Here is a 14,919-nt window from a genome sequence, read left to right as displayed (position 1 = left end):
AGTTATTTCTGGATCATAGGTTAGACCAGTGATTCTCAACAGTATTCTTAACAGTAAAATCTACTAAAATACGTTAAATAAAATACGTTGAGTCACTGCTGCTACGACATGGGTATTTATTAATCACCCATCAATCATGACACAGTAAATTTCAGGGTTAAAGATCAACCACTGCAAGGAGTACATGTTTTAAAAAAATGTCACACCACTGAACTGGTGGAAATCACTAGCAAAGCACCTGGAACCAGGGTTTGTTGAAGTGCTAAACCAGCTTTTTTTTTTTTTTTTTTTTTTTTTTTTTTACCAGCAGTCACCTCTTCAGCAGGTGAAGAAATAATATTTTCTTCATTTGGACTGGTTCATTCGAAGCAGAGAAATCAACTGGGAGTTGAAAAAGCAGGAAAACGTGTTTTAACTCTTCCACTCTATGAATAAAAAGGGAAGGAGGGTGAGATTTATGAGTTCTAAAAATGTTAAAGGAGTAAGAATTTTCAAAACAGCTTAGGTTAAAAAACAAACAAAAACTGTTTCATTTTAAAGAGAATTAGGCAAGAACTTAAGCTCAAATGACTTTCTCTTAGGCATTTTAGAACTTTTTCCCTCAGATGGCTTGAAAATAATTGGTTTAACTTGCTAAACATAGTTCATAGTTCAAGTGCAAGATGCTGAATACACATGATTCTGCTGGTACTTTAATTAGAGGAGCTCTGAGTACCGCTCTAATTAAAGCACCCCCCACAGAGCACAAGTATATATACCCAAGGAGTTCCTCCATAACTTTTCTGAATTTAGATTCTAGCTCAGTGGTTCTCAGCTGGTGATCTCCTATATCAGAATAAGAAGTTATGAAGCACTGGTTGCACTGAGGCTAAAATGGTTGAGAACCACCGTATTAGTAAATGAAAGTCCTACATAATAATCTACAGACTAATTTTATAAATAGCCAGTGTGCATTTCTATTGTATAGCCTGTATGTTTACCTATTTGAAAAACAGCAGAACACTGAAGCTGAATTAAATAAATGGAATCTTACCTCTAATGGAAAAGATATTACATGAATACTTTCTGGTATTCTACCAAAACTGCTTTATATCACATGATAATACTAAGTTTATGTAAACTAATACATACATAACTTGTATACATAAATGTTATACTTACATATATTATAAATGTAAAATTATATAAATGATTTATGTCTATTTGATATACACACAAAGCAAAAATATTTAACTCAGTGACTTACTCATTGCATGTGAAAAAAGCTGAACATAATTAAAACAGCTTTATCAGTCACTCATTTTTTAATCCAACCTAGGTTACAACCTCCATTTAGATTCAGGGCAAAAATTTCAGAAATGTTTGAATGACTTACAAATTCTATACCTAATTTTTGTATTTGTATAATATTATCAAGTTCTGCTTTAAAAAAAACAAAACAATTTCTTCTGTAATTATAAAGCTACAATTCACCATCAGTAAACTGTTCTACCACCAAAAAGCGCCCTAGGCATGACTTGTCCTTTCCATACAGTATGATGCATCTTTATGCCTATCTATGTGAACTACTACAGAAAATGAGTAGCTTGTACTGTTTTAAGTGTACCAATATAGTTAAAAGTGATAAAACTTTCACAGAAAAAGGCCCACATCATATAATACACTACACTTGATATTAAAAACAGATATATATGAACAGCAGTTGAATTTCAGTTTGTCACACATGTCCTTTTCTTTATTCTGCTTTGGTAAAATTCTGGCAAAAAACTGTTGACAGCCTGGACCTACTGTTCAAGGTACATATGGATCTTTTTTTCTTCATTTGCTAATTACATTATTTAATTTAAAAAGGAGGAGGCTGCTTATGAAGTGAAGAATCTCTAAGATCTAACCACCAAATAGTAATAAAACCAACAGATAAAGGAGGAGCCATAGTCATCCTAAACCGTTAAGACTACATAAAGGAGCCAACAGACAGCTCTCTGACACCACCTACTACAAAGAACTACAAGAAAATCCTACTCCCCTTTTCACCAAGAAACTCAACAATACCATCAAATCATTTCCATCAAGACTACAAGAAAAACTGCAGACCTTGATCCCCCCACTACCCAACCCAGGGACTTTTTACATGCTCCCTAAAATCTATAAACAAGGGAACCCTGGCAGACCTATCATATCCAACCATGGGACCCTAACTTAGGAAATACCAGGTTTTGCTGAATCAATCCTAAAACGACTCGTCACCCACAAAGCAAGTTTTGTACAAGACACTACAGACATTTTAAGGAAATTTAAAAACATAAACCACCTTCCCAGCAACACCCTCCTAGCCACCATGGACATTACCAGCCCATATACCAACATCCCACACCAGGGTGGCATCCAAGAAAGATGACAACTCAGAATACACACCCAAAGGTATTACTGACTTTATACGCTTCATCCTCACACACAACAATTTCACTTCTAATAATCAACACTTCCCCCAGATGATGGGAACAGCTATGGGCACCAAAATGGCCCCACTGCACCATCAAACCCTTGCTATACTTAAGATATATTGATGACATCTTCATCATTTGGACTGAAAACCTGCAATCTCTGATTGAGTTCCATCAGAAATTCAGCAATCACCATCCCTCCATCCAACTTTCTCTAGAATACTCCAGCATGAACATCTCCTTTCTAGACACGATGATCAGTATCCAGAATGATTAAATACAGACCACGTTATGCAAGAAACCCACAGACTAACATACATATCTGCACAGAACCTGCGATCACCCTAAACACACCAAAAAAGCTGTGATATACAGCCAGGCCCTCAGATACCACTGAATTTGCACTAAGGAGAACACCCAGGATTGCCACCTCACCAATCTTAAAAAGGCTTTCACCTAACAAGGACACTCCTCCAGAGAGATAGATCACACGTTTGAAAGACCCACCTGGATACCACGTGAAGAACTGCTGCAGTACAGAAGAAAACCCCCCATAAAACACACACCACTGGTTATGACATATCAGCCCTCCCTCGAACCTGTACAGAAAATCCTCAAACAATTACAACCCATACTAGAAAGAGACCCTATTCTTAAAAAGATCTTCCCAGAGCCACCCATCCTAGCCTTCAAACAAGCACCAAACCTCGCTAACCTCATCACCAGAAGCAAAATTCCTCAAGGCCAGAACACACCAACTGGATCCAGACCATGCCATGACAAGAAATGCAAAACCTGCCAACACATCTCCACCACCCCCACAATTACTATACCCCACAACAGAGCCATCAGCATTCCCGGATCTTACAGCTGCACCTCCAGAAATGTAATACATCTCATCCAATGCACCAAATGCCCTGATGGAGAATATGTAGAAGAGACCAAACAACAACTGTGCACCAGAATGAATGCACACCAGAAATCTATTAAAGACAAGAATACCCAATTACCTGTGGGGGTACATTTCTCACAAGAAAACCTCTCTCTCTCCAACCTCTCAGTCCTGATCCTCAAAGGAAACTTACAAAACACTTCCCAGAGACGCGCCTATGAACTCCACTTCATTAACCTCCTGGATAATAAAAATCATGGACTAAATATGAATATTGGATTTATGACACCTGCCTGACATCTGACACCCTAGGTATCTCTCCACTATTCATCCCCCTTCTCTCTCTTCCCCTCCCCCCACCACCCCCAGCCTGTCTCTCACCCATTGACTCCTCAATCTACATTTTCACTGACTGCCTGTCTTGCATGCATACTAGCCCAGCCTCTGGCTTCTTTACTTTTCATTCCATCCAGGAAGAGCACACACCTACTGCAGAAACTTCCTTAGCCTGACGAAGGGTTTTTGAACCTGAAACCTTGCTTAATAATTGTTTTCCAATTATTTAAGTTGGTCTAATAAAATATATCAGATTCACCCAAAGAACCTTGTCTGCCTATGTCCTTAGACCAACACGGCTACAACCTACACCCCTGCTTATGAACTGATACTTTTATGCCATTCATTGCACCAGATCATGGACATAAACTCACACAAATCCAATACTGACAACTTCACTGAAGAATCAATGAGAAGGTGAAATAGGAAGTGGCTGCCCACAGAATGCTTTGGGTGGCTCAAACATCTTTTATCAATTCATTTACCTCAATTTTGTAATAAAAAATGCAATCTGATTGGGTACATTTTAAAAGTAACTTGGAATTCAAGATTCAAATTGCCAAAAATTAATTTAATTTACAGTGATTGTAGAAAGACATGATTACTCTAATAATTTCAATAAATTCCAAATTAAGCCCAAGTCAAGTCAACAGAACCACTAGAAGAGGTATTCTGCTTGCCCAAAAAAGTGAAGGAGGCTTGCAGACAGCATGAAGTCTGGAGGGAACCTTCCAGCTTCCAAATGTCCAAGAAAAGATCTGATGGTTTTATCACTATTAAAAAGAAGCAAACAAACAAAAAGTAACATACAATGTTCTTCCAGTTAATCTATTTTACCTTCTCTCATGTCTAACCACTTTTTGATTGATAAAGAATGACTACTTGTAATCTATTTTAAACTATTAATACTAATCAGATACACTGTTATTAATGCCACTAACCTTTAATGACCACCACAGCTACCAGTCTTTTCCAGAACACCTATAAAACCCAATTTAAAAAGAAAAAAAACCCTCTTTAAATAAGGAATTAAGATACTATTCTTATATTTTGCCTGTATAACACGTTGTTCTGCAAGTTCAAAAAAAGGTTAATTTTTCTGAGTCATTTCTTAATTATATGAATACCAACTTTAAGCATTTTTTAGTGTAATTTGTGAAATTAAGCCATTATATAAATACTCAAAACACTGTACTGATAATCAGGGATCTGAGGTTTCCCTTTCCTGCAGAAAACCATGCATTTTCCCCTTTTTAACAGAGAAAAACCCAGATTTTTGCCTTGAAAAGCAGGAAGCCACAGGCTGTCTCTTACTCACTGGTAAAGTTTTAGCCTGCAATAAGCTTCTTGGGGCTGCAGGGAGTGGGAGAAGGGCATGAACAACTCATGCCCCCAGTAGCTGGGGAGGCATGGAGCATGGTGGCAAGTGCTGACCAAGAGTCAGTGACCACCAGCAGTGGCCAGCAGGGATCATGGACTGCGCCCGCAGAAGCCGGCAGTGTCAGTGGTGGGGTGGCGAGCAATGAGCTCCTCCAGGCACTGCTGACAGTGTCAAGGGGTCACACTCAGTATGCATCACTGAAACAGTTCAGTTTACGGCAAGCCTTTTAAATCTAAAGCAAAAAGCCAGGTTATAAAAGCAAGTACATAACTAAATTATGGAAGCATGGCATGGCAAGGAAGTTTATTTTCAAGAAAACAGATTTATAAATAACCTTCAAGCCCCCCTGTAGGAGACAGAGGAGGAGAAACCCTCCAGCTCCCCGCTGAAGGCAAACTAAAGGAAGCATTTAAGCTCCCTGCAGCGAGCAGAGCAGATGAGGCATTTGAGCCCCCTGGAGGAGGCTGGAGTAAAGGAGGCAGCTCCACAGCCCACTCCTACTTAGAATATTTCTTTTGAAGAAAAAAAAAATGGAAAATCAAAGAGATTAGTGAAAGGCAGGCCCTGCTTCGAGGCCGGAGGGATAAGAGTCAACTGAGTCCTCTCAGACATGGGACCCCACTCGAAGCAAGCTACGGGCAACCCCCGCAGGGCCGCAATCACCATTATACTGACACCCATCCGGTTGGCAAGTGGACAAGGTGTAGGGGAGGAGGAGCCCCATGGAACACTGCGCCAAGCAATTGAGAGTACTGCCGTTTGTCAGGAGGCCCTCCCAGGAAGCTCTCCACTGAAACCCTTCTCTTGATAGATTGACATCAAAGTCATGGCAGGCAAGTTGAGGGGAGGGGCTACGCACCCAACCAAACATGCAACATGTAAGGCCCCAGAGATCACACTCATTTTCATGAAATTATATAAATCAAAGAGCTAGATTTTTAAACTCTAATATCACCTTGTTAAAAAAAATACAGGTTTATACACTGCCAGTACTCCTCAAAGTTCTCCCTAAAAGTTTTGCTTTCATTACACAGTTTAACAAAAATTAAAAAGTTTAACAAAGCTTTCTAATTAATCATAAAAGAAAAAAAAACAGCCCCATTTAAAACAACAGGAGCTTTTAACCCAATGACTCAATCCACTAGTTTAATATTAATATGAATATGAAAGTACCGTATGCAAGTCTGTGTACAAGTTCAGGAAAGCACTGCTAGCTTTTATTTTCTCCCAGACCAAAATGAGGAAAACAAGGAACTTAAAAAAAATCAACTTACTGCTGTCATCTATTTGCCATTGACAGAAGGCCCATCTGTGTGACAAACTTACCAGGGCAGGCACCAGCACCCTCCCACATCATGCTGCTCCAAACAGGACATCAAGTAAGCTAATTAGCTGCCTGTACCACTGCACAAATGCTATTGCAGTTCCAGCTCAGGAGACACCTCCTGTGAAACAGCACAGCTTTTTTGAGGGTATTGCTTCCCAGGATAGTTTGTTTACCATAGAAGTGGCACACAAGGAGTGAATGGCATGAGTAGTGACCTACAGTGGAAGCCTGCTGCATGGTGGCTCCTTTAATCTTCCAGTTTCCCAGGCGCACCCCCTCCTCCCCACCACTGACTGTCAGAGGAGCCTCACTGTTCACCCCTAATCAGCAGGGAGGCAAAACCAGTTTTAATTATGGCATGGTTTTTGCCTCCTGGCTGATCAGCACCAAGCAACAGGGCTGTCAGGTCAGCCAATCAGCAGCAGAAGGCAAAAACCATATCATATTTAAAAAACATGTTTTTTGCCTCCCCTCCAATCATGAGTAAGCAGTGAGTGGCAGAGCCCCTCTGGCAACCAGGTGTGGGGGTGCACAGGGGAAACTGCAAAATTAAAGGAGTCACTATGCAGCACACTTCCACCATGACTTTGGGAGGTCCCTAGGCATGAGGATGTAGGCAGCAGGGAAATCCAAGAGGTATCCTTGCTGACATCCTGCATTCAGATATAGCTTGTAAGCATATGCTTGCCTGGCTTGGGTTCTGTGGCTTGGCAGAGACATGGCTTTCATGCTCATAAGCAATTCTATATACTTAAGCAATAGTAAAAGACACCATGAAATCATGCTAAGTGATTCCAAACTTAGCAAAACAAATGGTTCTCAATTCTGTATTTGACCCACACTTTGTTCAGAATAGCAACTTGCTACCCGCAACCAGATAGATTCTCTTCTGGCCAGAGACAGAGAGAAAAAAAATTGAGATTAACCTAAAAACTAATTTGAGAGATGTAAGTTTCTAATATTTCCTGGAATACCATGTTTCAAAATAGCTTAGCCCTTATCTTGGCCAACAGAAAAATTGCAGTGTTTCAAGTACTGCTAGGAAAGTTGACTGAGGGTATTTAAGAAGCTTTATTAACATTATAAACCTTGGGAGACCTCTCTTTGGCTTCTAGGATCCAAAACAGAAATTAATAAAAATAAATAAATTAATACTACAAGACCTGTCAGTGAGCTAAGAAAGTGTGAGGAATATGAGAATGATGCATAAAAGAAACATGAACTAGAACGATCAAGAAGAAAACCAATTAGATGGAAAAGATAAGAATAACATACACATGTACAATAAATAAAATAAAAATAGTCAAAGCTTCAGAAGACAACCAAGGATGGTACAGTACATAACTTCTCCCCCATTTATTTTTTTCCATCCATTTTCCAAGGATTCTGTGCCAGAACATATACTACATAAAAATATACATGAAAAAACAGGACTAGATAGACACATGCATACCCCACTCTAGTAAGAAACCTGTTCAACAAAGAACTTGAACCTCTTAACATCTATCCTCTGCTGATATACCACAAATCACTTTACTCAAACTTTCTCCAAAACACCAAAACCAAAAAAATACCCTGAAGCAAACACAGGGTATCCCCTGATTACTGCAAGGCACACCAACCTCCGTTCCAGATATCGTCAATACCAGTGGTTCTCAACCTTTTCACACTCAAGGCACCCCTCTTGTTGGACTTAAGGCACTCCTTAGAAAATAGTAATTCTTAATTTTTTCACTCTTTTTTTGACTAGAGAAATAATAGAGCAATTTTTCTGTTGCAAAGAACTCAGAAAGGTCACAGTAGTTCAGAATGTTTTCCACAGCACATATTCCTATTTGAAATCTTTGGTTTTATATTGTGTGGCATCCTTGAAAGGATCTCAAGGTACCCCAGGCAGCCATGACACCTGGTAAGAATCACCGGTCAGCACATTCTTCTTTTTTCTCTATTACTATGCAAGGAAAGTTAATCTAGGTCAGTAATTCTCAACCCCCAGACCACGGTGAGTCGGTTGCTAGACCGGAAGTGGCCAGGGAGCGACAAGCCACACAGCCCCTCAAAGCCAGGCAGAGGCCATGGCTTTTTCCGCAGGGTCCGCAGCAGTACAGGATTTGCCCTCCCCTCGGGGGATAGTGGTATCCCTTACCTTCTTCTGGTCAGAAATTCCAGCTGCAGTCAGCTGCGACTGCTGGGCTGCAGTTTGCCGGCCTACAGCCACTTCCAGGCCACAGTTTGCCAGGCCATAAAAACTTTGGGAACCCTTGATCTAGGTTAATTCTAAAGTATAAAACTTCAACCACAGGCTTGCAATGTCCCAAGCCATCTCCAAGTTTTAGAAACACTCAATGCCTACAAAGCCTGGAGCCTGCTGTCACCTAAACATGAGGTGGACTACAAGTAATACAATTTGTAGTCTGTTAACACCTAACATGCTATAGGCACTCTTCATAGACCCCAAAGGCCAAACCCCAACCTGAAAACACTTACGATGTAAGGCTCCAATCTAAGCTAAGGAAGCAGAATCAGAGCCAAGGCAATATACAAAGACTGGCAGAAAGCAGTGCAGGGTGGCACCATACAGACTAACAAGTGGTCTACAAGTACATAACATGTTTACAACTTGAATAGCCTACTATATAGGATAAAGCAAGCTGTAGTCTATGAAAGCTCATGATTTACTGAACAAGTTCATTCAGAAAGTACCACCCTGCCCTGGATTCTGCCTCTCTCTCATAGGCATTGATATATTCAGGGATAATACCGCCTCAAGCTCAAAGGGCATCTATACACATACTCCAGGAGGCGTGGGGGGGGCGGGGAACCCAACTTTAATGAACGCAGCTCTGCGAGCCGCACTAAATAAATATGCGTGGAGCATCACGTGCATCAGTGTTCTTGTGCTGAAAAATGACGGCAGGGTGCTTCGAACTAAAGCACATCCAATAAGCTTTAGTTTAAAGCACCCAGGTGCCATTTTTCAGCATGGGGATGCTGATACACGTGATGCTGAAGGCTGCTGGAGCATGGTAGTTTCTACACTTCAGCAGACTCAATTAATCAAGTCTGCTTGGATGCTCTGGAATTACAGCATGTAGGAACAGGCTCCCTGCACACACATAGCAGCCCCCAGAGCAGAACAGAAGGAAATACCATGGGAGAAAGACAAGAGGGAGGTCAAAACAGGTAACCACTGAAAGGGAGCAGGAAGGGAGATGGCAGTTCACCAGTCACAACAGAGAAGCACAGTGTAAACAAAACTGCGTACAGCTTTGCTTCTGAGGTTAATTCACTTGAAATACCAGGAAAAATAAAAGGCTAACAGACAGATCTGAAAGGCTCCGTCCCCATTTGGATTTTGTAAAAATCATTTTCCCTTCCACAGCAAAGATAACGAACAACCGATTTATGAGCAGGGCTGACAGAGAGGATTGACAGCGCAAGAGCAAGGCTGCAACTGTGACAGTCCAGAAATTATGCAAGAGGCAACTTAGGGTTTCTTAGGGTGGCATCTTTTATTGAACCAATTTTGGTCAAAAGTCAGACAAGCTTTCAAAGACAAAATATCCTTCTACGGGTCTCTGATCGCACGTCTTGCATTGGAAAGTTTCATCCCAACTACACAGTCGATCCAATAAAAAATATGGCCTGAAGAAATCCTTCCTTCAGAGAGAGCAATGCCATTACAAACAGTGGCAGAGTACAGGGCAGGCAAGATTAACACACTTGAAATAACATGAAAAAGAAAGGGCCAAGCTTTGCCCCCATTTGGTTTTGGACAAACACGCCCTCCCTTCAGCAGCAGCAAAGCTCACTCCCAATCCAGCACGGCAGGGCAGGGGACTAGGCCGGGAAGGGTCAGAAGATGGGGCCGGGGGCCCGCTGCGGAGCTCACAGTATTGACAGAAGAAAGTTGCGCAGAGCCGGACGCGCCTGCCGAGGCGGCTGGCCGCTGGAGCAGCCCCGCGCAGTCCAGCACAGGGAGGGGGGAGGGGAGTTTGCGGGCCGGGCTGTGGGGGCCGCGCCCGCCACCCCAGCCTCTAGTCCCGTCCGACCGACCTGAGTGCAGAGGTACTCGGGGCCGGGCCGCGTCGCACCTTACCAGCCCACAGGGCACCGCTGCCGGCGGGCAGCTCGCTCATTCTCCTGCGGCGGCCGTTGGGCTCTGCTCCGCGCCCCGCCCCCACCCCTGGCTCCGTCCTACGGGCCAGCCGCTGACCCGCTGGAGCGTCGAGCTGGGACTTCCGGCCGCGCCGGCGCACAACTGGCGCGGCGCTTCCGCCACTCCGTTGCATGCCGGGCACTTCCGGTGTCACTGGTCCGTTCCCGAAAAGGGTCCGGCTCTGCGTTCCTCCGCGTTTTTTCGTTCCCGCCTTCTGTGGGGTTTGCCTGCTTTCCAGCGCTGCGATCGTTTTTGTAACTGTACGACTATTCAGACCTTTGTACAATACAATGTACAGGCGGTAGTAGGGAAAGTGTTCAAAATGTACACTCATTTTTGAAGCACTTAATTGATGCAGCATGTGCAAAGCCCAAGTCACCTTCAAGGAGTCTTAATCGACTTCTTGAGTTTGCTGTTGGGTTTTTGGTCTAAGGCAGGGGTCAGCGACCCCCAGTATGTGTGGCCAGCATGGCTCACGAGGCTATTTTCCTCTGCACACCACCACCAGCCTGGGTTTTAGGCAGCTGCTGCCAGCCGCTAAGCCCAGGCTGCTCCCAGCAGGCGGCTGGGCAGCTGCAAGCCCTCCGTGGTTGGCAGCAGCTACCCAGAGCTTGGGCCAGTTGCAGCCAGGAGGCTGCAAACATCTGCTCTGGGCTCCGGCTTTAGCTCCATACTGGTGGGTGCACACGCGCCTCAGCGCGGACGGTGGGGGAGTGGCCTGAGGCAACGCAACCCCGGCCTCTGCCCCACTGCCAGCACAGAGCTGATGACTGGGCTCTGGAGCCTGGCACAGCTGTTTATAGCCAGCCCGGGCTCTGGGCAGCTGCAGCAGGCAGGCTGCAAACAGCTGCACTGAGCTCCACAGCCCTGGCATCAGGTGGCGACCGCACGTGCACCTCAGAGTGGACAGCGGGAGGGCTGTGCTGCCCCAGGCCCTATCCCCACCATCCACTCCAAGGTACGCGTGCACCCACCAGTATGAAGCTGATGGCAGAGCCCAGAGCAGCTGTAGTCGGCCCAGGCTCTGGTAGCTGCTGCTAACCACAGAGCCCAGTCTACTTGCAGCATGGTTTACAGCTGAGCCCACCTGACTCCCACCCTCTCCAAGCCCAGCCCCAGCCCAGCTCCCCACCAGGGTGAGGTTGGCGCTGCCCCTTGCCAGGAGCACCGCACCTTTTGTGGGCTCAGCTGTGTGGGGTCGGTGGGTGGTTGGGTGGATGGGCAGGCTCCAGACCGGAGCCTCGGCCACCTGTGGGGCTCTGGCGGGACCAGGGCGTTGTTGGGTCGGACTTTGTCCAGTGGCCCAGAAGCCCAGCTCCATGCACCTCCACATCTGGTTCTGTATATTTGTCTGTCTCTGTCTGGTTCTGTGCGTCTGTGTGCACACGTGTCAGGTTCTGGATGTGTGTGTGCATGTGTCTACTCTGAGTGTGGTCTGGTTCTCTGTGTTTGTGCCTGTGGTTCTCTGTGTGCATGTGTGCATGTCTGGTTCTCTCTTTCCTCTCCTTTTTCTTTCTGTTTCTCTCTCCTCTTTCTCTTATTTGTCTCTCATTGCAACATGCTCAACAAAAAAGGAATATGCAACACCAAAGGCAACATTTATGTTTATTAAATACTAATATGCAGTGCGTCCTGCCATGTAATTCCCACCCCCCACCCTCATTTTGTTTTTCTGGCATGCCGGCACTCCAGCACCTTCTATGGTAGGTAGACGTTGTGTTTTTTTCAGCACTCTGGCCAAAAAACGTTGCCTACCCCTGGTCTAAGGGCATGAGCAGGCAAGGTTCTTTGGGGAGATGTGATATGTTTTATTAGGCCAACTGAGTAGTTGGAAAGCTTTTGGGCACAGTTGCCCTTCTTCAGGTATGGGAGTCTCTGCTGGTCTGAGACTCCAAGAAATGACCTTTCATTTTCAAAACCATGTTCTGTTCCTGCTCTAGCCTGGGACCACGCTCTGTGTCACAGGCCAAACTGGGGATGGAGCCTACTGGCACCAATGCAAGGGTAAGCAGTGGGAGGCAAGACGAGGGAGAAGGGACAGAGGGCCTATGGCTGCGGGGGGCCGGGCACAGTGGGAGCAGGTAGCAGGGGCAGAGTGATGAGGGTAAGCTGCTTGACCCCGCTGTTGCCTCCCCACCCCCACTGCTCCCCTCTCCACCTCCCAAACACCTGCCCTCCACTCCCCGTCCCCCCTGTCACTGCTTTATTCACTGACTTAAAACGTTTCAAGTTACATTTCTCACTTGCAATGTTTATAAATTGACACCTTGTTTCAACTTTACAACACTTGATCTGATGTGACACCATAGCAGCAAGCAAGTCACTGTGCCACCCATCTCCCTGGAGAACATCTGTCCAAACTTCCTTGGACACTTTCTGTAAGAAAGCAGACAAGGTTCCAGAAAAATCTGCAGCCAAGACTCCTGAAAAGAATCCAGCCAAGAACCGTTCGAAAAGTCCAACCAAGGGCCCTTCAAAAAGTACAGCAAAGTCACCTCAAAGAAGCCCTTCCAAATCAATATGATTGCTACTTACAATAGAAATACATTAATGTAGCTATATTACTCATCTATAATTGATTGACTACAAAATTCTGGGTTATTTTTGGTGAAAACGGGGTATCGGGCCTTGGATCAGGAACCAATCCCCCATTTATAACATTGTTTCCTATGGGAAAATTGATTTTGAGTTATAACATTTCGACTTAGGATGCCATTTTCAGGAACCAATTGTGTCTTAAGTCCAAGGACTGCCTGTAATTAAATTCTGTACATGAAAAATGATAAAAAAATTGTAAATGTTCCATGTATAGAATCTTAATTATTGGGGCATCATTCTAAATTCAGAGTTGTTTTGCATTCAGGTAAATACAGTAAATATTGTTTCCCTATTCTGATCTGCTTTCCCTCCTTAAAATTTAGGTATCTGGTCACAGTATAATCATCTTTTAAAAAAATAAGCAAACAGGGAAATTAATATTCTGCTTTCTGTTATCCATTATGTGTTCTTTCTTACTTTTTAGTAATGAACCTCTACTGTTTGTTTTTTTCCTCTTAAAATACATTTATAGAATCTTTTCATGTTACATTTTATGTCCCTTGCTAACTGAAACTCTTTCTAGGCCTTAGTCTATCTACTTTTTTCTCTTTTTATTTGTACTAATATGTCTTGATCATGTACCCTCATTTTCCTTTTTGTATTTTTCCCTGTTGGTCATTAAAGAGTTATCAAGACAGAGAGAAAATCATGTCAAGTGCTAATTTTTATACTGTTCCTGTCTCTGAAGTTCAAACCTCTAAGGCTCTAAGCCTTTCTGCTTTCTGATGTAGATGAACAGAGGACCATGTGTTTTACTGTGCGAGTCTTCAATATGGAACTGAAGCTCCAAGACACCCAGAAAATGCAATTCAACAATTTCATGGCATTATTGGTGGGGGCATAGGGGGTGGGGTATATATAAAACAGTTTGTTCCTTTGTCCTATTTCAAAATTTATCTATACCTTTCCTCCTGTGTTATCTGGTAACAGGACATTTGATTCAGCTGAAGACTAGTAGTGTTGTCTCTTTCTAGTTTGTGATGCCTTTTAATATTCTTTGGAAGAAATATCTATTAATAGAAATGTTAACAACAATAATAATAACAACAATTATGTTAGTAATGTAAATATATTCCATAGAGAGAAGTAGCAGAAGTAGATAATATTTTCTATTGGCCTGTGTAACCCATGGGCATCCTGGGGCTGGTCTAAATGTAGATGCACCCACTTGTCTTAGGGCCAGCCACCCATCTTCTCACCTGCCACACCTCGCTGTTACTAATTATCCAATGTTAATCAAGTGGGAGGCTGCCTATTTATCTGCCCTGATGACAAGGGCCTATGTATATGACTTCAAACTTCCCTTATCATGTCCCATGCCTTGCAGATGTTTACTCCAGCTAGCTAGCACTGGGTTCTTTCTTGACACAAACACACACACACTGGGCCCCAGGCCCCACACACACTCTCGAGGCTCCTAGCCCGCACACCTCAGGCCTCCAGACCCACCTCTAGGATCAGGGCTCTAAGCCCTGTCCCCAAGCCCTCCCAGGGCTATCCTCTTATCCCTGGCCCCAGAAGCTTCCTTAATAGCTCCCCAAGGCTCAGGGCCCACCCCACTGAGCTTCATGCTGGGTCCTATATGCAGCCTCAGACCTCCACTGAGAATCTGGGCACTGCCACAGGTCCCTCCACCAACCTGTTAGAAATATTATTAGAAACGCATAATGAATAGAGTGTTGTTAGAACTGCACAGTTTGCATCTCGTACCTGATAAGCAGAAACACCACCAAGGACATCCCCCCCGCTTGGCCAATTTACTATCTTTTTCCTATACTAAAT

General features: G+C 43.9%; 1 protein-coding gene across 2 annotated transcripts in view; it reads right to left on the bottom strand.

The window, feature by feature from the left end:
* Positions 1-10,618, bottom strand: part of CLCN3 (chloride voltage-gated channel 3) — a 139,235-nt gene extending 128,617 nt beyond the window's left edge. For both annotated transcript variants that reach the window (XM_019534606.1, XM_019534608.1), the window contains exon 1: positions 10,480-10,618. The gene's annotated coding sequence lies outside the window, so the exon portion shown is untranslated. The remainder of the gene's footprint in view (positions 1-10,479) is intronic.
* Between the last annotated feature and the right edge of the window lie 4,301 nt (positions 10,619-14,919).

Source organism: Crocodylus porosus, unplaced genomic scaffold (genome assembly GCF_001723895.1).
Source record: "Crocodylus porosus isolate Cpor-Errol unplaced genomic scaffold, CroPor_comp1, whole genome shotgun sequence".
Classification (NCBI taxonomy): domain Eukaryota; kingdom Metazoa; phylum Chordata; order Crocodylia; family Crocodylidae; genus Crocodylus; species Crocodylus porosus.
The sequence above is the reverse complement of the archived record's forward strand: the minus strand, read 5'-3'. Positions and strand labels throughout refer to the sequence as shown.